Consider the following 24,677-nt stretch of genomic DNA (forward strand, 5'->3'; position numbering starts at 1 on the left):
AAAATCACTGTTGTAGAGAGTCAGTTAGCTCTGCTAGCCTAAGCCAAGCTTTGATTGTTGCTTTTGGTTTCTCTATGCAGTCAGATACATGAGGTATCTCTTGGCTTGCTGTCGGTTTGCATGTGTGAGCTGACCTTCTGCTTTTCAAGAAGAGTGCTTCATGTGCCACCATTCATTTAACTGTAAGCTTCCCATGCAGCAGTTCAAAGTCTCCATCCTGTAATTGGCACTTCAGCCAATGCTTGTAAGGATATGCCAGTGTCTCTGCCTGAGCTGAAAGTATAGAGGAACTTTCACAAACAAGATGATAGCTTTCTCTGAGATGGTGCAGCAAACATGGTGAGCCATGGGGATGAGGGGATCTTTAGTTTCTTTCATTAGGAATAGTACATCCTCTAACCCCCACAGCTTATCTGTTTATTGCACCATCTCAAAGCAGTGGTTACTTTCAGTGTGGGAGGGAGGAGGATCCATGTTGCTATTGCCCAAATTAGGAGGCTGAGCTCCCTGTACTTACAGTGGAAAAAAAACAGGTGCCCTAGACGATGTTTCCAAGCAGGAACATCTCTCTAATGCAAAGCTTAAGGTTTTAATTTAGATGACACATACTACCAGCATGAATGGTGTGACCACCCCATTTCCCACCCTAGTGCATCTGTAATTGTTTTTGCCATTTTTCACACACCTATAATTCCATCTCCTGCCTGGTAATCTGTCTTACAGTGATGCAGGATGACTTTCCAGAAGTTTTAAACAACTGCCATTCTTAAAAACAGGCTTCTCAATAAATATTTTTTGCTCCTTTTTTTAAATACAGAATTTGTCTCTTATGCCCTGCAGTCAAAATAGCAGCGTGGTCTCTAGAACCAAGAACAGTGTCACATTTTACACTCGAAGCCTTTCAGCATGTATGTACATTGCAGATTGGTATAAATGCTTCCACTGCAATAAGACATAGTAAAGCATCCAGGAAAACTGGGAGCTACAAACATGACTAGAGAAATTGAGAAGTTGTCCAGGTATGGTTTTATTTTGCAATAAAACATAGTAACAGCTGTGAAATTCAGTAAGAACTCGTGAGGCGTGGGTATATACACCACATCAAAAATTAAGTATAAAAAGTCTGTGGCTACAGTTTTTAGGCTTGCAGTCCTAGAGTTTCATTTAGATTTTTAGGCAATGATGCTTGTTTAAAAAGAATAATTGAGGGACATCTTAACTTAGCCAGATGGATCCTTGTGGAAAATGTTGACTTTTCTTTGCCTCAAGGTTATTTCCTCCTGCCCATGCTGACAGATGAACTCAACCACTTCAGCAGCCAGATTTCCTTGGCAGAATATCTGGACATCCTGTGTATTAGATACAGGGTTGCTCTAGAGAACATTTGGGAGCTTTGCTGTGGAGAAATGATAATGAAGCATGATATTGAATGGGACGCAAGTTGCTTAGGCAGGAGATGCCAGTGCGCAAGCAGACTGCGATATCGGACCTACGGAGGGGATCCAGACTTTGAAGTATAACTTTGAAGTCAGACATTCTCAAATGTCTGAATATAGGACTATCAAGTCTGACATGTAGGAACCTCAGAACTGAAGGTGCTTAGTGCCTACTGAAGGCCTTACATGTATCTAACTAGATAGGTCCTTTAGATTTTACAGCCCTGTTAAAGACACACTGCCTGAGTTTTAAGTGGGTTGGGGTCTTGGATCTCTCCTTCCCACTGCAGAACGTAAATACTGTTGTTGTTCACTCACAAATTGGCTCCATCCCTCATCAAAGGTGTCTTCATCAACTCCAGAGGTCCTTTGAAGGAGTTGAACTTGGTCAGCAGATGTTTGTGGAACACTGTCATCAGCTTTGGGGGATATAAGACACCTCATTGTTAAGATCACTGGTAGGGGGAGGTCTGGGTAGAGGTTTTGCCACTTCATGCATCAGAAAAGCTATATTCTGTTCATAAGCAAAAGTTAGACATCTGGGGACTGAGTCTGCATATTCAGCATATGAGTGCTATTCCCTTCAGTTTGGTTTGAAAAAAAAGTTTCCTGACTGTTTTCAGCAGAGCTGTGAAGTATAAATATTTATGTATTGGAGCAGCACATTCATCCATTATCCCAACATATAAATGTGTTCCCAGTGCTATGGTTTCCATTGAGATGTCATCCGGCATTTAATCCTCTTGGATCCTCTCAGCTGATCAAAACCACAAAGTTGCTAAATGTAGCTATCAGTCATAGACATGACTCCATCCAGCCGGATTGTCATAGACGTGAAGTGATACATTCACTTGAGTGGTTATCAGCGGGAACAGGGTCTTGCAGGCTGTTTCTTTTTTTTTTTTTTAAGTGTTTTATTGTTTCCAAAGACAAAAGGCAAAGGAAGTTGAGTATCACTATTTTCAGTGTATAAAAGAAAGGTTTGTTAAACAAAAAGCATCATGTTTACTACCTGCTTGACATGCAGATGTTTACTTCTGTAAGAACGAGAGGGCACGGGCTGCAGTCCCTCTAAGGACATTGCAGAGAGACAACACTGCTGAAGCAGCAAAACAGGACATGGCAGCTTTACCAATTACCTGACTTGGGGAGCATGTGAGCTGGCATTTCCCAACAAGCCAGTCCTGAAAAGAGGGCACAAATGCTAAGGAACATGGCATTGGTGTCGAAGGCTTTAGGTGCAGCCTTATCCAAAGTCATGGCTGAGATCAGGGCAACAGGCATCTTGCAAGTCACCCTTCACTCAGAAGGGAATGCTTGGTGTCTGTAGAAGTGTGTTTTGAGGGGAAATGCAGTCAGTGAAGGCAGGAGGGGAAAAGTAGGTTCGGCACAAGGTTAGATGAGGAAAGGGCAAATACCATCCTGTGCAGGTTGGGGAGAAGGTACAGGGAGACATCCTTTTGAGGAGTTCTTTTCTTCTTAGGAGATCTGGCCTTGAACACTTTCAGAGATGGGGCGTTCACAACTGCTCTGGTCAACCTTTTCTAGTGCCTCACCGCCCTCATAATAAAGAATTTCTTCCAACTGTCTAATCTGTATCTACTGTCTGTCAGTTTAAAGCCACTCACCCTTGTTCTGTCACTAAAGGCCCTTGTAAAAAGTCCCTCTCCAGATTTCTTGTTGTCCCCTTCAGGCACTGGAAGCTGCTCTAAGGTCTCCCTGGAGCTTTCTCTTCTCCAGGCGGAACAACCTCAACTCTCAGCCTGTCTCCATAGCAGAGGTGCTCTACCCTCTGAGCAACTTCATGGCCTCCTCTGGACTTACTTCAACAGGTCCATGCATGGCTTCTCCTTAGTCATTGGCACCAGGTGTGTGAGTCATTGCAGGCACGGTGCCAAGGGGTACCTGCATCAGTCTTCCTCTGGGCCAGCTGCTTTAGGCTGCGCCAGGGGAGATTCTGGCCTAATCATCATTAATTGCTGAACTGGTAAAACCAACTGAGTTTATGATTGACCCAGATCTATGGCGCCACATAGGCCAAAAGTATGTAACAGGTTTTTTTGAGGTGTGTTTTCTAAAATGTAGTTCTGGCAAAAGAAAAGCCCTAGGAAAGCAGAGAGCCTCAAGTGAGCCTGATTTATTTCCCCTTGGCTCTTTTGTTGTCTTTTCTTAGTTTATAAATCAAATGGGTTTTCTACTACCTTCATCTCTGTGGGGTAAACCCAACTCATAAATAAAGTAGAAAAATAATCAAGCTACCCTCATTCCCCATCACTCATCAGCACTGAAAGAGTTCTTTGCAGATTAGACTGCTTTCTCCCTGGTTGCTTATTGATAATGCTGCTCTGGCACATTGAAGCAGGAGGTTTTGGTTTCTTACAAGCTGCTGAGGAGAAAATTTTCTATTTCATTTTAGAAAACACTGCTGCCTTTTGGTTTTCAAACTGAGTGAAAAGGCCTCTGGTGCTCTGTTTACTGAATAATATGCACAGGTAATAGCAAACTGTATGTCTATGATGTTTTTTTCTGACTACTTCAAAGCACTCAACAGAAAGAGGTATGATTTGCAGGAAGAGAGAGGATAAGCCACTAAGATGCCTAATACTTACAGGGTGGAGCATAGCAGTTCTTCAAGGCATGGGAACAAGGGCATCTTTTATATAATGTTAAAAGAATGGGAGCTCTAATGAAGCAGATACAGAATTCCATCCACTAAACATGCACATGTATGTGCACAGTGACATGTAGACCTATGGCTTTGTATAGCTTTCCCATTTTTGGCAATGCATATTTAGACTCACTGAGTTTAATTGAACTCGGTGAGGTTATTGAACACCAAATTAATCTCTTTCGCCTGGTTTCAGGATTCCCAGTGACATTGGCTGCTGCTGCTTTTCTCTGTGTTTAATCTCTTAGTGTGACAGAACTACTGTGGTAAACTATACACAGTTTAAGTAGCATGTAAGAGCCGCGTGCAGCCCAGCCAGCGTTTTAATTTGCTGCACCACAGATGACTCCGGTTGCAATAAATTCACTGTGAGTAGACTAATTGCAAAATAACTCTAATTGAGTAGTTATCAGTGAACAACATCCTGTGGAACAAAACTGCTTACAATTAATAGCATTTAAGCCATATGATGGTATTCTGCAGAACACTAAGATGTAATTACACCATGTACAGAGATTGTGTTCTGTTCTAGAAACCATGTTTCCATCACTTCTTCCATTATAAGGGCTGTTTCAAGGTTCAGTACTTGCATTTTAGGCAAAATGAGTTTGTGAAATAAGTGGTGTATCTCTCCTCTCCCCTTACATGTGTAAAGAAGAACCAACTCTAATAAAGTCAGTGAAGCTGTGGTGCTGTAAGGAGAAAACTTAGGTCTCAGGAAGAATGTATGTTTCCAGTGATTCTCAGAGTAAGTAGTATTATGGCCGCATGGGCAAGTTTGGATAGTTAAAACTAGGATGCAAGTAATGAAAAGGTACTTCATTGTCTTGGCTGAAGATGGACCCTACCTCATTGCATGGATGAGGGCTGGACTGTATCACAGCTGCAGTGTAGAGGACAGGAGACTGGTGTTTCTCAGTTGTGGGTGAACTGGTGGTGGTGTGGAGCTGAGGGATTCTTCTTCCTAAAATACAGCCACTATGAGCACAGGCTGTCTCTGTCAGCACTGTCTTGCATGGTTTCAGCTTTGGTTTTAGAAGAAGTTCAGTGAGGGGAAAGCTGTTGGATGTCTATGCCAGTTAATCCTTTCATTTAAATACAGACAATTCCTATCTAGATCATCTGCAAGTTCAGAAGTGGGAGACTGAAATCAGACTGATATTCACCTGCTTTCTCCATGTGATGCTACTGTCTGGTCATGTTTCTCTGCATTAGGCCCTAGTCTGGTCACTTGTGGATCTGGTGGCTGCAGAGCTGGTGCAGGTGGCTTGGCACGCCAGGGCAGAGACTTGCAGAAAAACATCTTGAAAAATGGCATCTTAAGGAAATGCTGAGAGTAATGCATGAGACAGGGAATGGAGGGCAGAAGGATGGAAAAATTTATGGTCAGGAGCCCTAGTTCTCACCAAGCCTCTGTTTTGGAAAATGGTATCGTTTTATGGAGCATTAAAGGGGAAGCATGGACAAGCATGGGAGAGGATAATGGCTGAGCATATCCTCTGCAAACCTCCTGGGAAGAGAGCACAAGGGTAGCAGGAGCTCAGTGACTATTTTGATAAAGATTACTGCCTATGTACAGAGATGAAGGAAAAGCACTTAAGTGATCCCTAATGCTTCCCAGTGATCCTGAAATATGTGGACAGAGTGTCAGCAGGGAGAGCCAAATACAACTATGACTGGAGAAAATTATTAGTACAATGGTATCAGCTGGGGGAGGAACAAGAAAAAAAATCCAAAACCAAAAACCCCTAGAACCCAACAACAAACACACACCCCCCCAAAAAAAAGAACAAAAAACCCCCCTCAAAACCCAAAACAAAACCACCAAACCAACCTCCCCCTGTAGCAGAGAAACTGAAGCCGTGCTGGCTGTCATATTTTCTTCATATGAAATAGGTGTTGGACCTCTGCAGTGGACTCATGACAGTGATTTTAGAAGACAGATGTTTAATAGGAAACATGACATCTAATTCTCTTATTCAATGCTAAGCAAGCAGCGGTGCAACATAAATGTACAATACTACTGAACTGACCTTGAGTTAAGGTTGCACAAGAAGCCTCAATGTTATATTCTTTCCTAATTTGACTTTGCAACCATAACAGAAGTATGCTAGAGTGTCTTTATTAAGTACTGATTGTAAGCAGGCAACAGCAACTTTCAGATTTGATTTTTGGTTTAGGCCGAAAGTGCCACACAAGGAGATTGCTGGGGCTGACGCGCTAGAAAGTCAGCTCTGCCTTTCTAACCATTGCACTTCTAAGTACCATTACTTAGCAAAGTAATACTCTGTTTTCACAGGAATCTACAATTGATGAACTATTATTTGGAGAATAAGCTAATGTCCTGTCCCAGAAATCCTACGCTAGCTGCAGCTCGAGGCTGCCACAGTTTGGTTTGAAGTCAGTGCACTGACTGTATTACTTTTAAAATGATCAGGGGAAAAAGTCTTGACCCTTAATTGCCTCCTCGTGAGCTGAGGCAAAGAATTTTCCTCTTTGTGACTTCTCGAAACGGATGCCTTAACTGTTTACAGAGTTTGTTTCAGGATTAAGTGTCTGGTTAAAGGGAATACACCCCTTTTCACGCAAGTTTTTGAAAGGGTACATTTATTTGATGTATTTCAGGAGTCACTGAGCTTAACGAGACCAGTGGCTGTTTTGTAATGTCTTTCTGTGGAAATGAGGAAGAGTTGTTTAAGGGATATACTCTGAATTAAAATGCCAACAGTCTAGGCTTGAAGCCAATCTTACAGGACATTAATGCCTTTTTAAGACTCTAAACAGTAATTTAGTTGTTTCTGTTGCACATATTTCTTATGCAGAAGGTAGTTTTAAAACATTAGTCTTTTTTCTCCCTGGGTAATCATGACTTCTATAGAAAATGCGAATGACAAGAATCTGTAGCTGAGCAACCTTGGAAAAGATTTTAAAATTGCTCAGTGTATATTTAGTCTTCCAAATAAACGCTCATCTTTGATGGTTTGAGAGCATGTTAGAAATGAATAGCCCTGATTCCCCACTCACACTATTTTAATATCCATGATATGTCACTGATTTATCATCTAGTTGTGTCAAAGAAGTTCTTTCTGATTGGCACCTTTGTAAAGAACAGTGGAGTACTCCCAACTCCCAGTATCAACTGCTGTCACCATTGGGCTTAGTTGAATGCACATGAAACTGCGAAGTACTATATTTGCAGTTTTACTATAAAATAAGATACTGGTTTTAACTGGCCCTGCTGAAAGGTCCATGGCAGAAGTCCATCACTTTCCTTCTCCAGTTTTCTCATCAGCCTCCCAGGAAGCCAAAGAAATTTTCAGTCCTTTCTCCTAGAGCTTGCTGAAGCTGAATCATCACTGCCATCTCTTGCATTTGGTGCTTACCCAACTGTCTTCTTCCAGTGGATGTCACTGTAAGAATGGTGGCAGATTAAAGCCAAAAAATTACACTGCAGGAAAATCATTATCTATTAACTCAACCTCTACAGTTTATTGAAAATAATTTGAATAGCGATTGTATGTGCTTTCAAATGGTGGAATTTGTAGGATTTGTTCTGCAGGACTAAATCACTTGTTGCCTTTTAAAACAGAATTTCTGCCATGTTGCTTTTCTCATGATAAAACACAGTCTGCTGTGGGCAGCAATCCCAGAAGAGCATTGGCCATACTCCAGTGGCTTCAGCCATACCACCTTCTCTTAGCCTGTTACAACTTTCATGGGCATTAAAAGTTTTGAAGAGAAGCTGTTCTACCTCCTAGTGATGTGCTTTGTCTAGAGCAAGGAGAGTAGGTGCAATTAGGCTGTCAGTGGGTAGTACGTGTTAAGCCCATTGGTAAGCATATAAAGGCTTGGTTCAGACTTGGGTTCAGGTTTCCTGTTCATCATTACTGCATATACACGCTGGCTGTGCTTTGGAGGGACCAACTTATTCTCCACAGGCAGTGAAATTCAGCCATAACTCTTATACTTCACACATTTATGGGTACTGCCTTTGAGTTATGCCAGGAGTTTAGGAAAAAAAGCCTGTGTCCTCATGAATCAACAGCATTTATTTAGACACCACTCTCCTCCTTTTGCGTTGTTCCCTGAGCAATCAATACCATGGCAAATGAAGATTCTTGCAGGAGGACACCCTCTGACCTCTGTCATGCTGATGTTTTGGGGGCCAGCTTTGTGAGTTTGAACATGAAATCTTTACAATCCCGAAAGAGATCACATCATCTCAGTGTTTATCAGCTTAAAGAAGCTCATCTACAGAGCTCATTTCCCTCTTTCTTAACAACAACTCTGGCTTGCGATTGCTTATTTTAATGACCAGTTGTCCTTGAGGCAGGATAGTCTGCAACAGTTGTAGGTCTTGTCAGGGAGCACCACAAAAAAAAGAAAGCTGTCTGTTGAAAGGATCTTTTCTTTACAAAACTTGTTGGAAACCTCACTATTCAACTGAAGTTCAAGGCAGCCCTCCATGTAACTAGAATATAATTGTATCATTCTCTTTGTTGCAAGGTGATTGCTTCTCTCTTGTGAAGACTTTCTTGCCCAAACTACTGGTGAAGTGTTTTGTTGAAATCTTGATTCATTTGTAGAACTCCTTAAAAGCTCCAAGAGAAGCACTTCGCTGGTGAGAATGCACCTTTGCTAATGACTAGATGTAAATAGCAGCTTAAGCAGTCTCACTGCTTACTCACCAGTGTTTTTAATTGGAGCTGAAGGTTTCCATGCATCCAGTGGATATTACCATGAGTGGAGTATTTTAAACCATGCTACTTTTAGACCAAAAGCTTCTGTATATGCAGTGTGTTACTGTGCTGCATAATATTGTTGAGCTTGACAGTAGCATGACTAAACAGAACCATACATTTTCATGTTCTCCATCTATTTGTAGGCTGTGATTCATTCTGGGTAATTTACTGAATAGTAGGGAGGAAAAGGGAATTTTAACAGAGGAATTTACTGCAATATATGGTTTGTCCATTTGTACTTTCTCTGTTGCATAGAACCTAGGCATAAGTGCTCTGAAAGAATTTCACGAAGATATCTGTAAATCTTTGAACAGGTTTGAGGCTTTATCCGAAAGTCATTCTCTCTGAGAGAGTGTCGTGTCCTTTGGCTGCTTACTCAAAAGCATTGTAAGGAACATACTCCCTTACAGAAGGGAAAAGTGGACAGGAGAATGCAGCCTGGCTCGGTTGCCCACGTTGCCAGAGTAAGCAAATGGCTGGGATTAATTGTGAATAGAGCTTCTGAGATTAGTTGTGAATGAGGCTTCTCCATAACACACACTGGATTTGCCAAGCCACAGCAGAGGGAGGCTACATGGAGCTGATGTGTTTCTGTAAATAAATCTGCCATGTTCTGCCAGGAGGTGAATGCAAACCCAGGTTTCCCATGAAATATTAAGAGCAAAGTGAGCTAGAGGTTTAACTGATGTGTATTACACTAGCTTTGATGACCTCAATTAAATGATGTCTTATGTCAGGAACTTTATTCAGTAACCTTTATCAGTGCACCTTAAAATGTCTCTATGTACATCTATCTCCACAATTTTAAGATCACTGAAGAAAAACAAGACAATTTTGTTCCTACAGGAGCAAGCTAAAAAAAAGAAAAGATGTGTTCAGGGCTGGGAATTCTTGTCTTACCAGTCAATGGAAATTTATGGTCCAAAGCAAAGCATATCCATCCAGTATTCTGGAATAAGAACAGTTCTATGGCAGTTCTGATTCTGAAAATGTTCTACCAGCAGATCCCTGAAAAGCAAATGGGAAAATCAACATCTGTCAGGAATACTACAAGGAGGCTTCAGACATCTCTGGTATTCCCTAGTCAGCAAAAATGAGATCTATTCAAAATGGTCCACCTGTGGATCTTCTTAATAAGAAATCCCACTAGATTCAGCTCCATCGTTTACAAAGAAAAGGCTGCAGTTAGCGCACAAGTTCTCATGGTTTTGTTTCTCTTTTATGGCCATTTATGACCATTTGCCAAACCTGGTGACAGGATCATGTTTGTGATTTTCTTGATGTTTGCTTTCTATTGCTGCAGACTGCAAAAATTCAGGAAAGAAATAAGACTGATATTAGAGAGCCCCAGTGCAAGCTTGAAGTGGCTCAGAGAGCTCTGTTGGAATCCATCCAAACAGAAGCCTCATTTAGAAGAAGAAAAAAAAAGGAAGAAAAGATTCTCTTCTTGTCCCTATAATGAAAGGGTATTTTTCAAAGTGTGTTTATTATATTGTCACCTGGGGATGTGATTACTCAGAAGTCATTAGAGAGCTCCCAGCTAAAGAGTGACAGCAAGAATATTCTCCATTATGCCATACGATAGGCCAAACATATAACCACTAACTAGAAAGTAAGCCCTCGACTGGTATTGTGGAAACTTTGGTTTCATTCCTTGATGTGTAACAGGCTTGTTAGGACACATCTGACAACTCATGCCATGTATAGACCAGGGCTAATAGGTGCTTAACTCCATTGCAAATATATGCAGAGGAGAAGTGGTGTGTGATAGTATTGTTGTTAGCTTATTTTAGTGGTTTTAAAATCCTGTTTATCAAGAGAATTAGAAAAAATTTTGTTACAAAATAGTACCTTTTTCTGAGTCCCCTAAAGGAGTTTGCGGAACAAAAGAATCTTAAAGCTGGGAAATGGCAACTGAGATTCTCTGAAGTAACATAATTTAGGCACTAAAAGCTACAGTTCTTTCCCTGAAACACCATGGTGCTTTGCTGGGGGGATGAGGGTAAGCAAGGGAGCAGTCAAGCTGTAGGTCCAGTCTGACTTACTGTACCTTCAACAGCTTTGTTAACGTATCGCTGGCAGTGGTTCTCCAGCTTTGCACTATAGGAATGCACAAAGGTAAAATCAGAGAAAATGTTTTCAGTGATGTTTCCCCTCCGTTTTTATCTGTTTGGCTCAACAGCTTCAACCTGGTACAGGATCTTGTGTGTGATGGCTGCTTGACAGATACTGTAAGAGGTGTCGTGTAGTGTTTCTGTATTAGAGACCTGGGAAAAGCACAACAGTAACTTCTTTTCTTGATCTGGTAGCTATTAGTATGTCTGATATTTTTGCACCAAAATGGATCGGTTCTCTTTGTTTCAGGGTGGCTAGGAAGGGAACTGTGTTTTTTCTTATGTTTCAAAGACTGCCCAGTGCCATATTAGTTTCCACAGTGAATTTCCTAAGGTAAAGTGACAAAACGGTAATTTTTCATTATGAATCAGCTATCCATGAAAGATTGGATTTAGGTCAGAATTTATTACCCTACGGAACTGAAGCCAATATTTAACATAATGTCAGCTCTCTTGATATTAGAGAATTTTAATGGCTGTGCAATTTTAGTCAATGATGAAGTTATTTCAGTTGTGTAGCATAAGTCTAGGCAATTTGATATACGGAGCCTCGAGATGAAAATTGGATAAACATGTAAAATGATGATTGATTGGTGGAAGGTTGCAATAATGTCTGCCTTGATATACCTTTTATTGTTAAATTATTTATCTAATGCAATCTCTTACACTTTTAGGAGTCTTTTAAGTTGGCATTAAATCGATGTTTAAATCTTCACAGGCAGAAAGGCCTCGTAACTCAAACTGATAAATATCTTCTAACATATCAGGAGGAATAATGATCCATCTTAATATCTGAAAGTAGGAAAGATATTATTCTTTCTGTTTGCTATGAATCCCTGTAGAAGCCCTGAGCCATAAACTGGAAGAATTAAGATTAGGAGACAGAAAGAAATATTAGAAAGAAAAAGACTAGTAGTAGTTCGGGGAATTGAGAGCAAATTCTGTTGCTTTGAAACACAAGTAAAAATTCACACCAGGACTGATTGGAACTGGGTGGCTTGACATTCCCATGTTGGCTCTCCTCAGAGGGCCCACACAAAGCCTCCTGGAGGCGAAGAGAAGGGCCACAATTACTCTGTCTGCCAAGGCCTATCGAGTGCCTACTCCATATAACTGCACCTAGTTTTGACTGATGTGTGCTCAGGGTATGGAAGGCACATGGTGGATCAGTGGAATAGAAACATGTGGCCTTGGAAGAGCTGGAAACAAAACCTTAGGATGACATTTGGATTTGTCCCTTCGAGCTAGTAGGTAAGACTGATCCCATGCAAATGGCCATCAAAACAGCCCATGTACTGTGAAGCGCGGATGCGCTTGTGCTCTGCCCTGCGTGTCCTCTTGCATATATTCTCTTGCCTAGAGTTTGTCTAAATACAGATTAATAATTTTGTATTGCATTGTCCAGAAAACAGTATAGATAACTTGTTGGGGTTTTTTTCCTCATCTGCCAAGTGTTACATGGCAAGAGCCTGGATTATTTATCTAGAAGACTGATAACAGGATCAGTAAGCACAGCTGAAGCTGCCTTTTTGCTGCAAATGTACCAGTTGAACCCCTAGAAAGAAGTATTGAGCACAGCCAATAGACAAAAAAAGCCAAAACCCCAAACCTAAATCCTCATTCAGACAGTAACTAAACCTAGTGAAGACTGACTGGGAAGAGCGAGTTCCTTTCTGCCTTAAAGGTGACGATGTTGAACACTGATGCCAGAATTTTCTTCACATACGAGGAGGCTTTTGATTTTTTCAGGTGGAGATGGGAAAAAATTATCCTATGTAGAAATAGGATCTCCAAATGAGTTTTCATTTTCAAACATTACAAATTTATTTCAACCTGTATCGGAAACCATCCAGCTGCAATAGCACAAAGCTGCCTTAAATAAACCTTCAATGCTTCCTGAGTTCGTCCAGTATTCACGCAGAATGTGAAAACCTCGCATCACCCCTGAATAAAACATTTCCAAGATGATGAAGCATATTTCATCATTTGCATAAATCTTGAGTAGGAATAATTGTGATTTGGCAATTTTACTGATCTTAGTTGGGAACTGAAAATGATAATTGTTAGTTGGCCTAAATTGGTGTAACTTCATTTGGATAAAGCACTGAACCTAACTGACCCTGCAGCTTTTCTTAAATGCCACCATCTTCCTTTGGAACAGCTTTTGCCTATGCTGAGGCAAAATGTAGAAAATCCTCCATTTCTTCAGATTAATTGGATTAAGTTAGACTGGAAATTGCGTAATGCTGCACAGTAGGCATTTAGCATCCCTAAAACTTCAGGCTTCAAAGAGCAGCTTCCCCAGCAGTTCAGGCTCCCTACCTGGGCTTGTTTATTGCTTTGAACATGCAGACATACTCTTATGATTCATAATCATCCATAAAGAAATTCAACTGTTATTTAAAATGCTCTGTTGGGAAGGCTCAGTAGTTATTAATTAATAATGCATCAGTAAAGCAACCAAAAGGCAGGTAAAGATGCAGTTAGAAGTATTGGCTGGGTCTCTGCTGCCTTCAAAATTGTATTTATGTCTCGTTTCCCCAGGGTTACCTCTTCGGTGTGCGCTGACTCTTCATACTTTGGTTAGAAAGTAATGACTGATGCATGAGTATGTCCATAATTAAAAGTAAATCAGAATGCATCTTAAGATGCTGGCTTGGGTTAGGAGGTATAAACTGTCTCTTAACATGATGTCAGTGCTAGAAATCTGTCAGGGAATTGTGAGAAAAGAACACAAAACCACTCAGTAATATCTTTTAAATGCAGAAAATGTAAGACTACGGTGTTGCCACTTCACAGCAGTGTGGTGAGAATTAACAGTGTGCAAGTCAGTGCAAACCTGGTATAAGTGGGGTTAAGAGTTTCACCAACTGAATGCCAATGCTTCTGAAGAGAAAGGATTGCAGATTTCAGATTTCCTATTCCCTCTGCTGGCTCAGAGTTGAGCTCTATTTAGCAAAATTTTGTTCGCATTTTACTTCCATGCTGATTACCACATTTGCAATGTGTCCTATTTTTGTGTCGTAATTGGTAATCTGGAAAATTTACTTGGTGTGCAAGATTTAATATTAGTTTCTGCTGTCATGCTGACAATGAATTAACTTCTTGGACTCTATCATATGTTCTCAGCAGGCGCATATGTAATTAAAGTGAGCACACATTGGCTTTCATATTAACACTCAAATCACCTTCGGCAGAAGGTGTTTGTGCTCTTTTGGGATTATACACTAGAGCAATGTAATTATAGCGTCAAGTATAATAGTTTTTTAAAATACTTCTTCATTTAACAGAATATTAAGTATTTCCATACTAGTTAATCTTTCGATTTAGAGAGGGATTTTGTTCTAATTAAGGATTTGCCAGCAAGTAGGCATTCTATTTCAGATGTTGTCTTCAACTGTTTGAAAGTTGTCCTGTTGAACATTAAGCATTTGGTGTCATAAGCCATTGAATTAGTTTATGTAAATAGTCATTCCAGAAATCAAAAGTGTTTTTACATTAAGGAAAAGCTGGTACTTACTGTGATAGTAAGGTCAGGGTGGTAAGCAAACTGCTTTTTCTTTTAACTTTACCTGTTCTAAAATAATACTCTGAGGTATTCCAAAAGATTTCTTTCTGAGGAAGTTTCTTGAAGTAGTGCCTTAGGGGTATATTTTCTCTGGGTTTCTTCTTTTAATGTTGAACTTCGGTGGTAACATAAGAAACTTTCAGTTGATGATAAGCAGTTAAATTGAATGTAAATGTAGAACGGGAAGGGATTGTTTAATATGATTAAAATAGAATATTTAAATAGTAACCTGGCTTTGACAGGAAATATAATGCTTTCTTCTCAATCTTAGGACTTGGGTGCAGTGATTTCAGTAAACAGATTTCCTGCCCAGTTACTGCGCCAGTCCCTGGGCAGGAAGCACAATCTGCACACTACACGTAGGTTTGTAGGTAAGGAGACTGGTACGGGGAGTTGGGCAGTAAATGCATGTTGGTGTCTGGATGATGCTCCTAGTCATGTGGTTCAGTTATAGGTAGTCCTGGGAGGAGCAGGGGGTTGTGCTTGGTGATCCTCACAAGTCCCTTCCAACTCAAGATATTCTGTGGTTCTGTAATGTCAAAAAAAAAAAAAAAGACTTCTTTCTGACTCTAGAAATACATACTCGAACTGATAAGATATGAAGACAATTCAACTACATGTTTCAAAGCAAGGTTACAGCAAAACCAGCTGAGTTGTAAAAGGAGGCATGGCCAGAATCCACTAAAGAATCATGGCTTTGCCTGGGGAAGAAAACAAGTTACATCATACCATTGAGGAGAATTCTAAGCATCCTCAACAGGCTACTTTGGTCTGTATTTTTGACAGTGCTAATCAGATCTGTAGTCTTCCCACACTTCAAGTGAGTATGGCAGGACCCAGGTGCTCAGATTGGTAGGGAGCAGTTTTCCAGAGGGAGGTATCCCTGAGGATCGAGGAGAAGGATCCTCAGAAGTGACTCAGTTTTAGTGGTGGTTAGAACCCAGGTGATGGGTTCTATCCTGTCAGTCTTACAGAAGAATGGGAGAGAGTGAGTGGTGTGTGTATGGATAAACAGTTCGCCTTCTAGCAATACCATCTTGGGAACTAATGTCAAGAGATTTTTTGTCATTCTTTTAATGTCAAAATAAAGATGCAGGAAAGGAAATTATATTTGAAGGAAATTGCAGCTCACTTGTATTTGATTCGTTTAGCTAGAATAGAGGATTGTTAAAGAAGCTCAAAGTTAATCTGCGTTTATATAGATCAGGAATTGTTCAGAGCTGGAACATGAGCAAACTGAGCAGAATTTGGCTCAGACATGCTTGTTCTCTTTGGATACTAATTTTACACTGTCCATTCTCCATTGATTTCACATGGGTGACTCCTGCTGCATAGCAGGAGGTGGGCTGAAATTAAACCAGCAGATGAACTGAAAAGAATTATGTTGCTACTAGTCATAACTAACTCCTTGCCTTAAAGAGTAATATTTATCCTTAGCTACAATTAAAAATAATCTTTGAGGGTTTTTAGCTCTTACGCTGTCACAAGGATGGGTTCCTGATAGTCCACAGCTGCACAGACTTGTTTGCAGCAGCTGCTGCAATAGTAATTGGAGACCTTACTATAACTGGAGACTTCAGTGATTCCTGATCCTCTGGTGCTGTGATCTTGTACCTCTGTGTACTTGAGGTCCTAGCATTAGGATCCTTTCTGATCCTACCCTTGTAGATAGTGAAGCATACAACAATTTTTGCAACAAACCTGTGGGGCTTTTCCCATCCCTTTTTCCCCCTCCACCTCTTCATCCTTCTCTTCCTGAGGATGCTCAATGTGTTAACTAGAGAAGGACTGGCTTAACCTACCCTGCGGGCTGATGTAGTTGCTGTCACTCAGGTGCTCAGTGTCTGAGAGCTGTGGAGCACTTGCTTTTCAGTACAGGAGTCTGCAGTTAATGGCAAGCTTTAACCAACTGACAGCCAGGGAGTCTTTCGGTTGTTACTGCTGTGCTCTGCCAATATTTCTTATTTTCCCTGGTCTCTTTTTTTTTTGAATAAACATGTCATTTTACAATCTGTGAAATGTTTCTTGTGTTTCACACTTTTTCATCTCCTAAATCAGTTTTGCTTAGCAGTTTTGCTGCCAGTTGATGATTTTTATGTCCTACTGTACCATAGAAGCCGACTTGTGAATGGATTTGGTTAGTTTGGGTTCCATCTTCATAGAGAAGGAGGAACTGAATTACATCTGAATGCAGCTTTTCTTTTTCCCCCCCTTTTTTTTTTCTTTTTTGTAAGCCTCCCCTTATGATAGGGGTGGCTAAATAGCCTGTGTATGAGTGAGCAGGTGGCAGGAAAAAAAACAATTATATTGGAAGCCAGTGCTACTGAATTACGTGTAGAGCTTCAAAGCATTTTCTAGCACTCGCTTTATGTAATTAAAATGCAAAACTACTTGGACATGTTCCCTGTCTCATAGTACACTGCACCACTAAGTTATTCCTAGAGATCCACGCTAATACATCATGCTCACATCTGCCAAACTCCCCAAGTTCCATGGGGTGGGATAAGCTGCGCACAAGCAGAGCCTCTCTGAAGCCAATGTCCTGCTAAAATCTTGCCAGCACATGGGCAGCAGGATCAGCCCCAGCTGCAGTAAATGGCAAGTGCCTGGTGCCAAATTCAGTGCGTCTGACTGCTAACATGGAGAGTTGCAGGATGGGAGGATAGACAGAGGAGCAGAGCTAAAATAATGTTAGAAATTATATCCAGTATTATTTTTGTCTGTAGAAGGTCAGCGGTAATTTTTTTTAACTTAAACATTGCACATATATTCATCTTCTGCAGTATGGAGCAGACTCTTCTACGCATTACTGTTCAAGCAGCTGCTTGACATCCAAGGGCATCACAGCCTTGTTAAAATCTGAGAGAAATTCATAACTCTGGTTTAGAAAGTATGGTATTATTGCAAGACTGTATTTCACATACAAATTCTCCCCAGATGCTTTTAACAGCAGCCAGTAACTTATTTAGTCAGTAAAATGACATTTTCTGCATTAACAGATTTTTTTTAACAACAAATCTGAAATGTCTAGTCAAATACAGAAAAATCAATTTATTTTGCTTTTGCTGAACATTTTCTGTTGCCAGCAATTTGATTTTCCTTTGTTTTCCTCTAGTGGTATGTTAATGCGATCTTTTTATATTGTGATGGAGTAATAGAGTGAAAGTCCTTTATTTTAGCAACAGCACTATGCTTTTTCTTTCTGTTCTTTGTCCGTAAATGCAAATGTGAATATAGATCCTTGTGAACACCCATCCAAATAATTTTCATGAGAACATTTGAAAAATTAAGCTCTGTTAATGAGTAGTAATTTATTCTTTGCTTACAAAAACATTGTATTGGGTATTGTTTTCCTTATTGGTTCAAAGGGATGAATGTCAGAAGGCCAGAATCCCTACCCAGCTGCTAAGGCTGTTCTCCACTGACTATTATTAGTGGTGTTTCTAAGTAACTGATATTCAGGTGTGAAAGGGGGAGTTAAAATTATGTCTTCAGTTTCTCATGCATATCTAATTATATATGTTTATGAATGAAAGAGATTTGAGTATTTAAAATCTCTCTTGCTTTAGAAATGGCTGGGAATGCTTGCCCTGAGTGGTGTGTTTGGGTACACGTGTTTGCTGCGGTGCAGCTCACAGCACTGGAGCCGGCCTGTCTGAGGCAAGGTTTGGGTTTAGGTGCAGTGATGGAGCGGAGGGGGCTGGGAAGTGGAGAGGGCGTTTAGCAGCTGTCTTGTAAATGGATGTTTCACTCACACAGCACCGATCACAATGAAGCATGGAATTCAAGATATGATTTTCAAAGCACCCTAATTGGATTAGGGGGATTGTGTTAAAGATATGTTGGCTATGAAATGTTTGGAGGATTAATGCCTGATTTTGGTTTGGGTTTTTTTTTCCTTCTTAAACCATCTTTACTAATCCCTCTTGATCAGAAGCAGCTTCTGGAAGGCATTCCAGCCAGGAGTGGGAGTCCAGCCTAACTTTCCCATCTCCATGGAGAGAGACACAGGTTGTAATAGGCAGTGCACAGACGAAAATTCTCCATTTTAATTAGATTGGAGTACTTCTTGTCACTAGTGCTTGTTTGTTCAAAAAATGTTCAGATTTACCTCCTGAAAATTTTTCCATGTTAATGAACAATTTTGCAGTATAAGGGTGGCCAGCGCAAGAATTAAAATCCATCTATTTCTCCTGTATTTTGACCCATCCATGTATGTTAAAATCTAGCTAAAGTAGCGTGGTGTTGTTTCTTATTCAAATGTTATTGAATAAGCATACTATACGAGTAACCTTTTGAAGTCTGCCAAAGGAACCAGTGTTAATTGCTTACAGTAGAATCTATTTGCTGTTGGAAATGTCACAATATAATTATGCTGCATTCCAATGTCTGGCAAGTAATATACTAAGAGAAGACTGGTACTCTTTTTCTCCTGTGCTGGGTAAAATTATTCATGCTCTTCCTTTAAGTAGTATACATGGTAGCAAGCTTTCTAGAAGTATAAGAGCTGATCAGTGATAAAAATAATTCATGCGTTACTATTCAGATGGACAAATGAGAGGTGCTTTACACAGGAAGTGTGAGGTAGACAAGGTAAGGTTATATACGTCTTTATAAATTTCAGTTACATAGAATTATCTCATTTAATGCACCTAATACAGAGAAAAGTAAAATGATCATACTGATTAATGCCAATATTGAGGGAAGGCAGAGATCTTGGAAAAGCATTTAGTGCTCTACTTCCAGTCTAATGGATCCCACTTACGCTCATCAAAAGGACTTTTGTCAGCTGAGGAGCCTTTTAAGCAGTGGGTGACAAGCAGGGAGGCTGGAAATGCCCTCGCCTTGCTGGGAGTACTAGCTCAGCTGAGCCTCATGATCTGCAGAGCTGGAGGTGAATCTGCTAACACTGGAGCTGATGTCTGTCCCTGTATGAGGCTGCTTTTGCTGACCAGAGATAACAAGCAATCACAGATGTTACTGGGAAAAGACTGCAGAAACGGAGTGGCCACGCTCCTGCAGCTCTCTTTCTTGGGAGGAGATTTACTTTCAGTCGTTTGAGAAAACCATTGCTTACCAGTATCCTTTGACAGGGTATTTGTGAGGGTATTTGACAATAGTTATGTGTCAGCACACATGCTGAAAAGCGTACTCTCTGAGTGCAGAAAGTGCATTTGTTTCTGCTAAAAGCTAGTTATTTAGGTGCGGTGTTTTAGTTGAAATATTTCAGTTCCAATTATTTCTTTGCTAACCTACCTCTGCTTGCAGTGTGTGTATATATGTATTTATGGTGCATACACATACATGAATCTTACCTCTCACATCTTTTATTGCCACAGTGTGAGGTTCTTAAAAGCACTCAGCTATGACCCAGGCCCACAGCTTTTGAAATCTATAAAGCTTGACTCAAAGTGATGTAGAGGAAGCAAGGCCTGGCAGCTTTGGAGTGAATGTGCCCAGACATGTGCTATTTATCTTTTCTCTCCTTTCTCTATTGTGAAATTCCTGTTAATTCCACTTGCAGTGCAACTAGTGTCAGCTGAAATGTAAGGCTGAACTTTCACATTTTACAACACATGGGCACAAGGCACAGGTATGTAGGTTTATTTTTGCTTTTGCTAGTGTCAGTCTTTACTCTCAGTACCCAACTAGACCCTTTTATGCAAAATACCTGTGAAAGTACTGACTTTTTTGGTCTGTTTCCAACATTATGTTCATAATGATCTTGGGCACAGAATAAAGGCAGACTGTCCTTCCAATACTGCATTCAAAAAATAGGAGACAGATGTAATGGGAATCTCAAAGGAAGGATTAATTTCAAGTTAACAGACAAGATCCTCATATGGTGTAAATTAACTTGGTCCTGGCCTTACCCCAACTGATTATAATGATTAGCTGTTCATTTCTTAAGAATATCTGGGGAAAAGATGCTTTACATAGGACTTGAAAGATGGCAGCACAGTAAAATGGAATAGAAAGACATTGATCAGGCAGGTAACAAACATGCTTTTATCTACCTAGTCATTTCTTAGTACTCTCAGTAGTACATAAATATCTCCTGGGAGGTTATGTGAAGTAGAGACTTATTTTAACTATGTAATTGCTTATATTTGCACTCCTTACTGTTTAGTTGTGCTGTATGACGGGAAGAGATGAAGTAAAGGTTACAAATGGGCCAGTCTCCACCCAACAGAACACAGAAACGGGCACCAGAATCAGCAAAGGCTGTTTCAAGTGCTGATTGGAGGCATGAGCCTTGTTATAGCACTATTGCTGTTCTGCTTGGGATTTGTTACTTTCTTGTTTCATTTTCCTTGTTGCTCTGCAGTAGCTGGTTGGCTTTCAAGTTTCTGCTCCTTGAAGGATTAGACTTGCTGATGATTTGAGGCAGAAGAGAAAGTCTGAACTGAAATAAGGACATTTTCTTTGTTTTCTTCTTGTCCTGCGTAAGAAATATGAAGGCTTTGGCGGGGAAGGGAGTAAACTGATTCAGCATAGAGAAGAGCTGACTCCAAAGCCAAAGTTGGTTTTGGCATGAACGGCAGTAAGTCATTGGTGTCCAAGTTGGGATGTAATCCATCTGCAGCGAGAGAGTGCAGATGGATTACACATCCTCTGGTGTATAAGTCAGGCCACCTAAATCAGTAGTTGATTGTCTAATTTAGGTGACGCTAGAGCAAACTACAGGACCTCGGAGCACCTCTGAGCTGCCATCAGCCATGTCTTCAGGCAACAGCTGTACTGTGTTAGGAGGAGACTGATGTACCTACAGTCCACCACTATTGCCTGGAAGAGACTATCAGCAGAAAGGAGCCTTGTAAAGGAGAGTTGTTGCCATTACTTGAACAGCCTCTGGAGTGTTCTTCTGTCTCCACAGACTGTTTGGAGAGGCTGATGTGTTAAATTAGGCACTTAAATTACGTTGCTGCACTTGGATAGTGTGAATCTCCCCACTGTGGCTGACCAGAGGGGCAGGGGACTGCAGGCAGCTCGATCACCTCCAGCCCTGGCGGAGGCTCCCCAGGAAGGATGTGTTGGTGGCCAGTGGCCCATAGTGTGCACCAGCTAACCAAGCTGCCCAGAGGAACTGGGTACCTCCTAGCGCTGCAGTGCTGGTTTTGTAGAAGCCAGGATGCTGTTGGTGTGGCTGTAGCTGTGTCTAGAAAATGAAAATAGTGGATGAGGTTTTATAAATGCTTCAGTTTGGGTTTGTGTCATCAATTTTCTTGGGAGTGGTGGGATGACATCTTGTCTGACAAAATCCTGTTCTCATCAGTTTTGGAGTGTTGAAAGGAGCATCCTTAGCAACAGTCAGTGGTGGGTAAGATATCGAAACACATCTCAACCCTTTTGCTGCTTTTTTTTCTCTCTGTAACCTTTCCCCTGGTAATGAGCACAAGGTTTCCCTTTCACTCTTCTCAGTGGGAGTCAGCTCATGGGCCACAAGACCTGAATGAAGTGCCTGGCCTTGTAGTGAGCTCCTGGGGAGAGGAGGGTAGGTCCACACATGAGAAAACCTTCACACCTTATGCGTTAACCATGAAAGACTGGAGTGCTTATTTTTCTTTTGTCTTGAGTGATTGTCACAGAACTGGCACACTGAGAAGTCCCTCCTGGTTTCAGTGATTAGCTGGTTTTGACTGTGAGTTGGGGTTCCCACTCTGAATGGGCTGCTGATTAGTCCTGGAGCCAGGCTGGAAAAATCTCTCTCTTATTAGAGCATTTTCTTGTGGCTGTAATGATAACAGGTACTTGTAAATAGTGGGCTTTCTCTTTTTTGTAGCTTCCAAGAGTGTCACCTCCCAAATATTCAGTCAAACTAAGGTACAAGGTGCACGAGGAGCAAATAGTCTTTGCAAGGAATACCTGTGTCTCTTGTTGGATCAGCTTTATATTACCTCTCTAAAGTCCAGTAATGTCACTGAATATCGTAAAAATAACCTATTGCTCATTTAAAAGGCATTTTGTATTCACCCTGGTAACACTGATCCTGATGTGCTAATTGGCTGTTAATTGATATGATAAATATTATTATTAAGAAATTCATTCTAATTCAACATTAATTTACTGTTGCTTTTGAGTGTTATTTATTTATTCATGAGAGTCAATGGGAAAAGGGAGAAAATGCTTGGCTAACGCACTCCAGCAAAACTACAAATAATTGAGATTTGTCTCCCAGGAATGCTACCATTTTCATAATTAGAACAGTCAGAAAAGCAAGCTTGTTACTGAGATCATTGGCCTGCCTAGATAAGTATCTCAGTAAATTAAGTTTAGTGTGTGTTGCAAGTGCAGTATAGCGGGATCTGATAATTAGTTGGTCATTTGCAAATCATAAAAATGGTTTCAATGACTACTGGAGACTGACTGCAAGACAGAGCGGAGGTTTTGGTTGAAATATGGCAGGCTGCTTCAAACCAAATGCTCCTTGATTTTGTTTGCAATGTCGTGGATGTAAATGCACTACCACAGCACACGCACGTGTATGCGTACACATAACCTGAAGTTCTGTACTGAGATTGATTTTGAACAGTCTCAACTACTTCCATGGATTTTGTGATACAAAAGATTTTTGTCTTTGTTCTCAAAGTTCTTATTTCTTCATTTCAAATCATGTGAAAAAAATCCATGAAGCTTTCTGGTGCAGGGTATTTTTCTGGATTTGCTTAATGGATGATACCTGCCTCAGTGTTCTCTGAATGAGTCTTGGAAGTGGTGCATGCAGCACAAATGTGAAATACTTATAACAGAAGGATGACAAGCTGGGATGGAAGTGTTTTCTTTCAAATTCCAAAACAGAATTTTTAATTTTTTTTTTCTTTTTTTTTCTCCTTGGGAAAAGATAGAAACAATCTTCTTATGATGCAGAGGTGAATATGGAACAGTTCTACATGTGCCCTTTATCTTCATACCTTCCTTCTTTCATGCACTTCATTTTTCTGTTCTTAGACAAGGGAGAAGTCTCACCACCACAGGGACTGCAGCAGAACTCACCTAGATCTGTAGTGACATAGAGTTACCCTTTTTATTTAAGTTTTGTAGGGATGTGGAGCTGCTTATCAGTTCATAAACTCACTTTAGAGAAACTTCCAGTGATTTCCTGAAGAAAATTGTCCAGCTGTAAGGCAGTGGCTCTTCTCCTCAGACTGCCCGAAGTTTGTTGTCACCCTCTGAAATGATTAAAGCAGACTCAAACTGCCCACATCAGCAGCTCCTTTGTTCCAAGCCAGGGCTTCTGCTCAGCATGGAAGGAACATTACTGAAGTCTGTCTCTCTAATGTTAAATGGACTCACCATCGAGTGCTTGTAAATTATGTCTCGCTGCTTCCCGCCTACCTTGCATTGATTTTTTGCTTATGGGTTACTTGATCATAGGAACTTACAGAGGATCAGAAATTGCTTCTGTAATTCATGGTAGAGTCTGAGAATGAAAAATACTAGAGCGGTGTTGTCAAGATAAAACATTACTGCAAATAAATTGAATATCCACTTTTCAATAGCAGCGTGATTTCTGAAATTTTGTCCAAAGTGCTCAACATGAACTCGCAGATACAAAGTGTGGGTAACGGCAGGTTTAAGGAAATCCATGAACAGAACTAGCAACTTTCATTCTGTAAGCCATAAGCATCCCTCTCAAATCCCTGTGCCCTGGGGGCAGTTGCACAGATGATCTTCTCAGCTGATTTCACCTGTCCTTTGCTGAGCAAGTTAAAACCCACTGAAAGAAGCCACACATATGACTGGCCATGCTAGTTATCTTCATCAGGAGCTTGGTTTGTTTTGCTAGATGTGAAACCCACCCTCTCTTTGACCTGGGCAGTGGAGGTGCCCCATTCAGCTGGCACACAAAGGTGCTGATTCCCTGAGATGCTGAACACCTTCAGCTCATGCCACTTCTTGGAGGCACAGGAAAGCAAGCAGTGGCCTGGGAGCGAGCAGGATGTATCTATTACACAGAGCTCTGTGTGGCTGGTTGGGTGTCAGTATACCCATTCACCAAAATTGAACATGCTGCTCAGCCCGCTTTTTGGTGAATAACCTTTTTTGGTGAATAACCTTTTTTGCTAGAGGGGTCTTCTACACTGGGCATCTACCAGTGGGCATTTTACATATAGTTAGTAATAATAAAAAAAAAAAAAAAAAAAAAAA

At 40.7% G+C, this 24,677-nt stretch overlaps 1 protein-coding gene across 4 annotated transcripts in view; it reads left to right on the top strand.

Annotated features, from left to right (window-relative positions):
• Positions 1-24,677, top strand: part of XYLT1 (xylosyltransferase 1) — a 209,083-nt gene that overhangs the window by 109,286 nt on the left and 75,120 nt on the right. The window lies entirely within an intron of this gene.

This window comes from Strigops habroptila, chromosome 4 (assembly GCF_004027225.2).
Source record: "Strigops habroptila isolate Jane chromosome 4, bStrHab1.2.pri, whole genome shotgun sequence".
NCBI lineage: Eukaryota > Metazoa > Chordata > Aves > Psittaciformes > Psittacidae > Strigops > Strigops habroptila.